General features: G+C 41.4%; 1 pseudogene; it reads left to right on the top strand.

The window, feature by feature from the left end:
* Window positions 1–235: 235 nt before the first annotated feature.
* Window positions 236–2581, top strand: LOC123521816 (annotated as a pseudogene).
* Window positions 2582–11600: the final 9019 nt, after the last annotated feature.

Raw genomic sequence — 11600 nt, 5'->3', positions numbered from 1 at the left:
AAGCAGGATCAAAAGAGAATCACCATGGATATCAGAAAAAGGCTTTCCCGAATAGATGGCCTCTTGGCTGTCTATTTTGACTCTTTCTCTGGTGGGTTCGCAGTTGAAATTTTGCTAAGTTCTCAACTCTAGTATTTTGTGGAAGAACAGAGTAACACCCAGCCTCGTCTTTATCTTTGCCTTCGAACGGTGTCTGGGAGACGAGAAACCGAGTGTATCGCCAGGGAGATCGTCCATGTCGCTGAACCAAGGACACCAGGAAGTTCGTCTTCTGCAGGATCGTGACAGCGCCTCAAAAGCCGAGGACAGCGCCCGGGGAAGCCACAGGGCCCGGCAGTGCCATAAAGCGCTGTTTCCGAGTTCCCAGGCAACGAAGACTTCCCCACCTTGGGACCACAACCGAAAGAAGGACGAGGCCAACTGGTACCTGGAAACTCTCAGAGCCTGTCAGTAGGTTCCTGACCATCACTTGGATTGGCTGCTGAAAGAAGACGATGACACCTTCATAATATTGGACAATTTAAGATGGTTTCTCACAAATTGTGATCCTGGAGGACCTATTTTCTTTGGGAAAAGATTTAGCTCGTGTGTGAAGCAGGGTATGCACGTGGAAAAGCTGTGTGTGTGCCAGGCAAGGAAGCCTTGATGAGGTGTGTGGGTGCATCGGAAACAATAGGCACCCCACTGAAGACTTCCAACTAGGGGTATGCCTGGAGACCTTAGAGGAACACGGGGGATTCCAGAGACCCCACTGGAAAAGACACCTTCCATCCCCATTTGCCAGAATACCATTTAATCAGAGGCTTCCTACCAAGAATATTTTGGTACTGGAGATATAGTTATTATCTTCCTCTAGAGCAGTGGTTTTCTACCTGTGGGCCATGACCCTTTGGGGGTCGAATGATCCTTTCACAGGGGTCGCCCGGATTCATAATAGTAGCAAAATTACAGTGATGCAGTAACAACGAAAACAATATTATAGTTGGGGAGTCACCACACCATGAGGAACTGTATGAAAGGGTCACGGCATGAGGAAGGTTGAGAACCACTGCTCTAGAGGGTCCAGATACGGCTCTGGTTTGGCAATTTGTTTTCCCTCCACTGATGTATGAGTTAGACTACCTTGTTTATCATCTTCGTCCCTGTGGTTATTTATACCGGTATCAGCCTGCCTTACCTTAGTCCACACACAGGCAATAAGTGAAGCAAGCAGAAATCCTTGGAAGCGAGCCACAGAAGGACTAAGATACAGCATGTGGAGAAGGAACACTGGATTTCTGCACTGGACCGTGGGGTCCCAGAGAGCCATTCTTTCTACGTGACATTGCCTTCATGGAAATCGCTCCTGTGAAAAATGATAAAATAAAGCTTTAAAAAGAGCAGTGATGCTTGTTAAACTATATTTTTGATACAGTGAAATGTATGTGTTTCTCTGTGTGTTTGATACAGTGCTACATATAGGAATATATACATGTATGTTCATATATTCTTAAATGGGGCAAAGGGATAAGTGCTTGACTGCTAGTCAAACAGTCGGGGCCCTAGACCAGAGAGTCCAAGGCAGACAAGCCCCGCAATCTGTTTCTGAAAGGTCACAACTCTGAAAAACCTACAGAGCAGTTCTCCAATCTGAACTTGGAACGTGCTTTTTCAAAAGATAGAGATTTTCTTGTTTGTTCCTCCCTGTATGTATCAGTACTACTCTCCGTGAGAAAGGAAAGCAGCTCAGCTTGCGATGACTACACTGCATCCTGTTAGTCACACACTCAGGATATTGGCCAGAACTGCCTAAACGAAAAAGAAGCCGATATTGATGATTAGCATTATTTATACCCCCAACACATGAATTTGGATTTCAGTAGGCCATCAATGAACCAGACTCCCTCCTGCAAGCACATCGTCTTTTGTTCTTACTTATGATCATTGTGATGACTTGTAATGGACAGGATCTCTTCCTGAACGTGCTAGAATAAGAAGGGCATTTGTTAGAAAGTACAGGGATGAAATCACACTTTGAAATGATCACGAGCCTTGACTACATTATTTATTAGTTATGCAACTGTTACATAAAAGTTTACCTTCTATTGGCTTGTCTCCAAACCAGCCTCCATCTACGTGAGAGGTCTAGTAAGTCCCCATGGACAAAGCCCATTGTCATCAGTCACCGAAGTATTGGAATTCATCTAACCCAGTCGAAGGAGGAGGGATCAGTATTAGAGCCTAAATTGTGAGAATCCGGTGTGCAGAAGGCGATGAGTGACGGGGGGGACATTCATTTGTGGAACTCCCTCTATCTCAAATTGAGGGATGGGAGGGAAGGGGCCTCTAAACCGAGTGCTTGGGAGAGACCAGTATTGAAGAACAACGGCACAGATCTGACACAGTTGAAACTTGGTCACTAGACCCCCTCCTATGATGCAGGCTGGACTTGATGTGGTTACCAAATTTCTATGTGTTTTTAGTTTGGTTTTTGTTTGTTCATATTAGGGTGCATCACAAAGGCATTACATCATTGGAGGTCACCCACTTGAAGTTGTGTGACAAGCTTTTGTTTTCCGGTATAAGAATCCCAGGTGGATGAACTTAAAGGGACAGTAAGTAGAATGAGGGTTTCGGGGGCAGGGGGTTACAATGGTGGTGATGGGAGTGTGGGGGTGGGGGTGGGGGTGGGGTGGGGATGTAAAAGGGACACGATGTCAAGGAGTCCATGTAGAAAATGAACGTCAGGAGACTGGTTGTGGGAGCAACTGTACATTCTACTTGATGTGACAGAACTGTGGAATGATATGATGTATGTATTAAATTCCAATTAACTTTAAAAAGATAAAAGTTACCTTTTACTAAAATGCAGATTATTCAATCTCTGCTGTCTCTTTTCTAAATATATGTAACTACTCTTGAGTATGATATTCCACTATTAAATATTTACTCAAAGCATTAATAGCAATCTATAAACATGCATTTTACAGTGTTTTGTTCCAATTTATTTATGGTAAGCTCTAGTTGTGTAAAAAATAGTAAATTAATGTGATTTCTTATATTACTGGCACTTAAATATGTCCCTTTAATACTTTTATTTTATAAGTACCACTCTCAGAAATCCCCAAATGACATTTTAACTGATTAAAAGTACTTTCAACTGCCTAATTATAGAGCTTTTATTCTCATCATGTTGAGATGTAACATGCTGGTATCTTCCATGGCTTGATTAAGACAGCTTTGAAATCCTTTTAAGTATCTGAAGTGACCATTATACTTGCAAAAGTATTTGAATGCAGGATCTCAAAAAGCAAACAAACAAACAAACAATCCCCCCTGAAAACAACAGAAAATGTTAAGTGTTTAAATCAACTAAAAAGAAATTTTAATATAGTCACAGTACTTGAAATTTTCACTGTCTTGAGTGTTTGAATTTTGCCATTGGATAATTTTAACAAAGTAGAATCTTCCCTTAAGATTTTCATCAAAAACACATTCATAAATGTGTCATTTTAAGTTTAAAAGTTCTGGGAAGAAAGAAAATTTCAATTACTATGGGATTTAGCAGTAAGATCCAAATACATAAAGAAGAATAATTTACCAAATTTCTATAAAATTCCCATTATTATAAATGAAAACTCTCATAAATTTATCTTGTTCCTAATTTTAAATGTTTGTTACACCATTTAAACTACAGTCTAGATAAATAATTTTCATCTATTTTCTAAAATCATGCCTTCAGTGGTGTATCTGAGAAAAAGCATTCATGTTCATGGATAACCGTAATAGTCCTTTTCCACACAAAGCACTGACCAATAACCACCAATTTTTAAATTATTTTAATTATGGTAACATCTGCCCTAATTTGAGGGGATTCAGTTCTCATTTTTAAGCAACTCTTTACCTTGATGTGACCACAAATTTATTTCTCCTCTTTTATACGACAAGGAGCCCTGGTAGATGAATAGTTATGCACTGTGCTGCCCACCGCCAGGTCCGCAGTTGGAAACCGCCAGCCACTCCCCAAGCTTTCTACGCCTGTCAAGAGCAAGAACCTCAGAAACCCACAGAGCTGGGTCTCCCCTGCCTCCAGGCTCTCTGTGAATATTGACTGGATGGCAGTGTCAGTGAGGATTTAAAAAAATATATATATATACTACAGATGCAAACAGTTTATGCTAAATATCTAACAATCTGTATTTATGTGCAAGAAATTAGCATATTATCCACAGTCTGGGCACTGGGGTTTCTGCCTGTCTTTTGACCCCCCCAACTGCACCTTGAGCTAGTCCCTGGATTCTCCGTGTCCTATTGTCCTTTTCTGCAAAGGAGAGATAGTCATACCTACCTAATAGGATTTATTTGTATATAACCTTAAATTCTTTGTGAATGCCTAAATCCTGAAAACTGGGTGGGATTCCTATGTTAGAGATAACATATTGATACTCAGAGAGCTTGGGTCCTTGCCCAGTGTCATTTCCATTACCACACTGGCATCTGATTCACTGCTCTGTGATGTTCAGATAAACATGAGTAATTGTCACAATACTTTTCAAATTGTGTTTTTCAAGCAGCTCTTATCACACTCCATACATACATCCGTTGTGTCCAGTGCATTTGTACATATGTTGCCATCATTTACAAAACATTTTCTTTCTACTTGAGCCCTTGGTATCAGCTCTTCTTTCTCCCCCTCCCTCCCTCATGAGCCCTTGATAATTTATCAATTATTTATTTTATTTTATTTCTTTCATGAATATCTTGAAGAACAGATCATCAGTGTCAGATTTTCTGTCAAGAAAAATAAAAGAAACACTTGAGTGGATATTTATGAATTTCTTATACATCTGTTACGCAGTTTCATTTTCCTTTGGAAATCACACTTCTTTTCTTGGTTCTTTTGGTTGGGTTGAGTTAACTCCACTCAATTGTCCTAGGAGTTAGTCTGCAGCCCAAGGGTGCAAACAATGAGTGTGTGAACATGATCACATGAGAGTATGTGACTCAACAGGCCAATGGGACTTCTTATCAGTGATTTTGCTGGAAGGATTGATAAAGTACATAAATTTGGTCTTTCAAATTGTGCAACTGTCCTTTCATTTTTAAAGTCAGTTTGAATTATAGTTTTGCCACCCTGTTGTTTCTGTGAAGAAATCTCCCGACTGCCTCAGAGGCAGAGAAAGGTCTATGGGATTTGACGATGGCGATGCTGTCAGCTTGGTGAAGATGGTTTAAGAGGATGGGAACAATCGTTATTCTTGCTATGTCTTTGTCTCCCTTTCTCGAGCTATACAATAGTCTTCCATGTGCTTGCGAAAGACCCAAGAAAGGCACTTCTTAAAGCACCTGCAGAGGAAGCAGAATCGAAAACGCAGTCTGCTTGCCATGTTTGACCCTTTCCCGACATCTTTCCGGCAGGCAGGTTACCTGCCCTTCCCTGAGCAATAACGTGTAACTAGAAAACAAAAGCCCTTTTCATGAATTTTTAAGACCAGAAAGTCTTGATAAGGAAGAAATTAGTGTGATCTTAATTTTATATTTCTCCAATACCTACTCCTGTCCCCAGTCCAGTAAAAAACTGCCAACCCATGCCTTGGCGTTCATTCTGGCACCTGGTGAGCAACCCTATGTTTACAGAGCATGCTGAGCCCATAGGGTTTTCTTGGCTGAAATCTTGGCAGAGGAAAATTGGTAGCCTTTTCTTCCATGGCATCACTGGGTGGGCTTAAACTGCTAACCTTACAGTTAGTAGTTGAATGGGAACTATGTTTAGAGCACCTGCAAGAGGAAACAAATGAAAAATGGCGTCTGCTTGACACTTTTGAGCCTTTCGTGGGTAGCGCACCTGGAGCCAGCTAACTTGTCTTTGGCTGAGCGCTAAGGTGTAACTAGCTCAAAAGTGTGACCTAGGAGTCAAACTACCAGGTATATGTAGAAAAACAAACATGAAAACTTTGCTCCCGGGTCAACTCATGAGGACGTCATGTGTGCAGAGTACAAGTCGTCCATGGGCTTTTCAGGAGAGGGACCTACCAGAAGCAGATCGCCAGGCCTTTCTCTGTGCGCATGGTGGAGGGTTCGAGGCCCCGACTTTCAGTGCGCAGTTTTGTGCATAATGGCATGTAGGAGCTCGGGACTCCACCTGGTGACAAGTGTGAATATTAACATGCATTACGTGTAGGTTGACTTGAGACTCCTGATGACTTTGACCATGAAGGAGCCCCCAGGAGCTGCTTACTATGATTTCCCCAGACGATTGACTCCTTCTTATGCTTGAACAGGATTTTATTCTTGTGAAATATCCAAGGTCTGATCTTTTTCACTTGAGGTAGAGGTTTTATATTAATTTTACAATCATTTTCTTCATCTCAACTTTTTTTTTCCTTAGGTAAGATTATACTAAATGTTTTACTCCAACATCAGGCTTCTTCTTTCACAGTGTTTCCCATGCCTGCATCTCCTCTTCTATTCACATCTCCACATTCAGCTGCTCACTCGCGCTGCTCAGCCCTCCCCCTCCGGGTTCCATTGAGTGAGTTCAGGTTCATGATCACCCACGTGTGTCAGAGTAGAAGTGTGTTTCATAAGGGTTTCCATGGATAACTTTGAGAAGTAGATCACCAGCTGTTTCCTTGGCTGCCTCTCTGGGTGGATTTGAACCACCAACCTGTGGGTTGAGAGCCAATTACATTAACCATTTGCACCACTCAGGAAGCCCATCACTAACCTAGAATAAAGTAACAGCATCCTTTCTGCCTCTGTGCCTCTATCGACTCATGTTCACCCTTACATACTTTGTTAGTAGCTTAAACCCTCATCCAATGCCAGATCCCTTGTTAAAGGCCCAGGTCTTGAATGGCACATGAAGGAGAAAATGGCTTTAGGATTGGAGGAAGACTCCTTAACAACTTGCTAACTGACACTGAAGAGGACTTGCTGGTGAAGAGCAAAGACCATAACCTTCCGGATGGATTACACCTAACTCTAAAGAAAACAAAAATCCTCACGAACAAATCAGCAAGCAGCATGGAGAAGCTACTGAGGTTATCAAGGAGTGCCGTTTGCTTGGGTCTATAATCAATGCCCAAGGAGCAGCAGTCAAGAAACCAAAAGATGTGTAGCATTGGGAACACCTGCCACTTTGAGGACTAAGGTATGCCTGCCCCTTTCTTTCAAGCTATGGTATTTTCAGTGGCTTCATTTGCCTTCGAAAATTGGACAATCCGTAGAGAAAAGCAGGATCAATGCTTTTGGGTTATGGTGTTGTGAGTAATACCAGACATTGTGTGGACTGTCAGGAGAATGAACACATCCGTCTTGGAAAAGGTACAGCCAGAATACTCCTGAGAGGCAGGAATAAATGAAAACAAATGCCTCATGTACTTTGGACATGTCGGTGACGTGAATGGTCAGCAAAAAGCAGAAAGGCCCTTAAAGAGATGGACTGCCACAGTGACTGCGACAGTGGTTCAAACCTAGCAACGCTTGTGAGGATAGGGCGAGGCGAAGCCATGCTTCCTTCGGTGACACACAGGGGTGCTGTGAGGGAGAGCTGACTGGACATCACCCGACAGCAACAGCGACACAGAATATCCGTCCTTCAGTGATCGCACTCAGGAGAGCCTGCATTGTGCTATAATGAATTGTAGCAATGTGTGTGGAGATGTATCTTGTCAGTCATTTCTCAATTGTAATCTTTTCTTTTTTAAAAGGAAAATGATGATACAGTAGACCTCAATGCATGTATGCGGCCACCAGAAGATTAAAAAGAGAGCTCTTTCCTTCTACACCAGCAAACAGCAAATAGCAATGGAGGTCTAAATAAGCTGTTGGAGCGCAGGCTAAATATTGCAATCGTTTTCCTTGTTATTCTCTTTCATAGACCTGGTAAGGATGGATTTTCAGTCTTGAAACTACATTTTTACTAAATTCAATAACATTGTCTTCAGATCATGAAAAACTGCCCGGAGCACAGCGAAGGATGGTGATAGACTGAAACATTTTCCTTAAATGAGTTTTTTTTCCCCCTGCAATATTGTTTTCTGCTTTGTATTTTCCCCAGATCTTAAATGAGATTTTACATTCTTTCTGAGAGAATAAAACTAAGAGCATGTCTATTATATGTAGATAAACAACAAAATAAATATGCTAAACATTAAAATTCATTTGTTTGTATTTTCTGATGATCTATTTACACCTGCAAAGAAAGGGGGGGGAAAGCTCATTTCGGAAAGGAAAAAGGAACACATTTGTAGATTAATTTCCTTTGGGAAATGAGGATTTTCAGAAAAACTTTATGTGCTTAGTTTTCTTCAACTTATAGCATGTGGGTTATTTTTTATTCACATGTATATTCACATTTACATAATAAAGTAATTCTATATTATTTTAAAATACCTCTTTATCATTTAAACTACAGGACGAGTATTCAAGAATAAAATATGATAGCAACTAAAAAAATCTCATATTGGATCAATTTTCCTAATCCCCTGATATTCATCACTAATTGGCTGTGGTAATTAACTCTCTTCTTTATGCAAGGTTTGGAATGAATATTTTCTTCATGAGTTTCATATTTTCATGGAAGCTCAATAATGACCTTTCCCCCTTTTCTAGTTTGTAATGGGATGTGTGCCTTCAGTGCTGAAGATAATTGTACAATTTTTCTTTAACACAAGTCAGCATTAGGATGGTTGGCCAGTAATCCCAAATCTCTCCTCTCCCTTTTTATTCCTCAGCTTAGTCTAAACTGAAGTATTGCCAGATGTACACAGAACTAATGTGCAAGAGAGAAGAGAGCTTTTTAAAAGAATTTGTGTGTTATGCGGGGCTCTACAAAAACAAAGCCAGTAATTTGTATATATGAAAGCATATAAGAAATGTATATTAATACCATGGCTCACTCAGTTGTAGGAGCAGGGTAGGCCCATCTGGATTGAGTCTGTGGGCCACAGGAGGCCTTTCCTGACTCCTATAGCTACCGGCCTTGATGAACCAGGAATCAGGAAGACACACAGGAAGACCCCAGGTAGAGGAGGCAGAGGCAGGCGGATCCCAAAGTCAGGAGGTCAGAGCTTCGGCTCTGTTGGCTCCCAGGGGTGATAGGCAATATAGTAGGCCATTCGCGAAAGTCCAAAGAACTGGAGGTCTGACTCATCGTGACCCTCCGTACAACATAGTGAAATACCACCAGGTATCGTAACAGCCTCACAATTGTGTCTCTGTTTGAGCCTTAAATCAATGCAGCCACTGAGTCAATCCTTCCTGTCCAAAGTTCTTCCGCTTTTTCACTGCACAGCTACATGATGTCCTTCTCCAGGCACGGGTCTCTCCTGAAACATATCCAAGGATGAAGTCTCTCCACATTATTCTGGTGTATGTCTTCCAAGACAGATTTGTTTGTTCTTTTGGCAGTCCAGGGAACTTTCTGTATTCCTCACCAGCACCAAATTCAAATGCACCGATTCTTCTGTCTGCCTTATGCAATGTCCAGCTCACATGCATGTGAGGTCATTGAAAATTTCATGGGTGGGGGCAGCAGGTGCAGCTTACTCCTCAAATGAATCCCCTTACTTTTCAGGAGGAGCCCTGGTGGCCTCGTGATTAGATGTTTAGATCCGAGAGCAACATTGAGGCTTTGTATGTTCATAAAGAGTGACAGTGTGGAAGCTCACAGGAGTAGTTCTCTCCTGTCCTATATGGTCACGATGAATCAGCATCGACGTGGTGGCACAATCTTTGGTTTGCTTTTCAACACTTTAAAGAGGTTTTGTGCTGCTGATCCATCTGACGCGTTGTGTCATTTTTATCACTTGACTGCTTCCAAGAGCATTGATTGTGGAGATACAAGCATGACAAAATCCTTGACAACTTCAATATTTTTTCTCTACTTACCACGATGTTACCTACTGGTCCAGTTGTGAGGATTTAGGATTTTGATTTCCTTTACATTGAGTTGTAATCCACCATGAAGCCATACATCCTTGATCTTCATCAGCATGTGGTTCAAGTCCTCCTGACTTTCGGTGATCCTGGATTATACCACGCACAGAGCTGGAGGGCAGGGTCCAGAATGAAGCAGATTTGCAATCGGCAGTCGCCAAGGTCAGCGCAAGGTTTCCTGTCTTCAGTCCCTCTTTCCTCTACAGCCTCATACAGGGCAAAACAAAGACTTTAAAATTAAGGGTGATAGAGGAGGCATGAGAACCGTGGAGACTGATGATACGTTTTTCTTCCTTTTTTCTTTCTTGTTGTTGTCTGATTCATGTATTTTTGCTCTAATCGTTATTATTTCTTTTCTTCTAAGTCTGAGGGTTTAGTTTTCTGGTTTTGTTCTAATTGTTGTAGTTGATGTATTAAGGTCTTTTTTTAAAGATAATTATTGCACAAATCATATTTTTCCCTCTGAGTATTGCTTGATTATGTTTGCTGAGTATGTTTACTTGAGTTTCAAAAAAAAGTTTAGTATAAACTTTGACATCGAAGTAATTTCATTCATGGCACAAGAAGTATCCTTTTTTTCCCCCATTCAAGTTTCCTTAATAAGACTAAGACAAGTGTTTTATTGAGATGGCTGGTCTGTAGCCATTCCCTGTTCGTGGGGACATGTTGTTTTGAATAAACTTGTGCATGCATGAACTGTAACCCTAGTAGGAATACATTTTGACTTATATTCATATCACCCACTCACTTTTCTTCCATGTCCCTACTGGTTGCAGTTCAATTTCAACCTGCTCTAGTTTGAATACATACTGTGTGTGTGTGTGTGTGTATGTGTGTGTGTGTGTGAAAGAGATTTATATACAAGAGCCATTGAATATTGAGAAAATATTCCAGTCCAGTCCAGATCAAGTCCATAAGTCTGATATTAGCCCATATGTCCAATATAAATCTATAAATTCCTCTTCTGAGTCACGCAACACGTGCAATGACGCCAAATGCAGGAGGATCACAGGCCAGTGGGTGGGAAGTCTTGTGGATCCTGCGGTGTTGTAAGCATCTCAGCCCTGGCAGGGGTCTCCACATGGCTTCTCCAGCTTAGGGCACTGATGTAGTTCCATGAGTCTTGTCCGCTGCTATGTATCCCAAGGTGTGAGCACAGAGTGTGTCTCCCGCCTCCGAGGAGGAAATACAGCAATTTCCAGAATCCTCAGGGGAAGGTCACGCCCACACAGAGGCCTCATTGGCTATACAACGATTGACAGGCTGGACTCCACCCCTTCACTTGTAATCCTCTCGAATTGACAAGAGATTATATAACTACCAGACTACTGTATACCATGAAAATCATTAAGACACAGAGACTTACAAAGAAGAATAATTTCCTGGTTTCATGCAGCTCAGTCTACTGAAAGAATCCATATATGAGAACTTACATTATATAATGTGAGTTATATATTTTTAAGGGACAGAATACATTGCTTATTTACACTGAGTGTATCTGGAAATAGGGATAGTTCAGTATCTTGGGGGACAGGTGATGTTGAGTGCTGATTTCTTTAAAGACAGATGCAAAACGAGAGGCCACACGTAGCTGTGAAGCATATGGTCGTGTGTTCCTTCATTCATAAGGCTATTTATCATGATTCCATTCTCCTAGTATCCATTTTGGTTAAAAATCA

This window comes from Echinops telfairi, unplaced genomic scaffold, assembly GCF_000313985.2.
Source record: "Echinops telfairi isolate 266 unplaced genomic scaffold, ASM31398v2 ScPeMD7_1;HRSCAF=3_0, whole genome shotgun sequence".
Taxonomy (NCBI): Eukaryota; Metazoa; Chordata; class Mammalia; order Afrosoricida; family Tenrecidae; genus Echinops; species Echinops telfairi.
The sequence above is the reverse complement of the archived record's forward strand: the minus strand, read 5'-3'. Positions and strand labels throughout refer to the sequence as shown.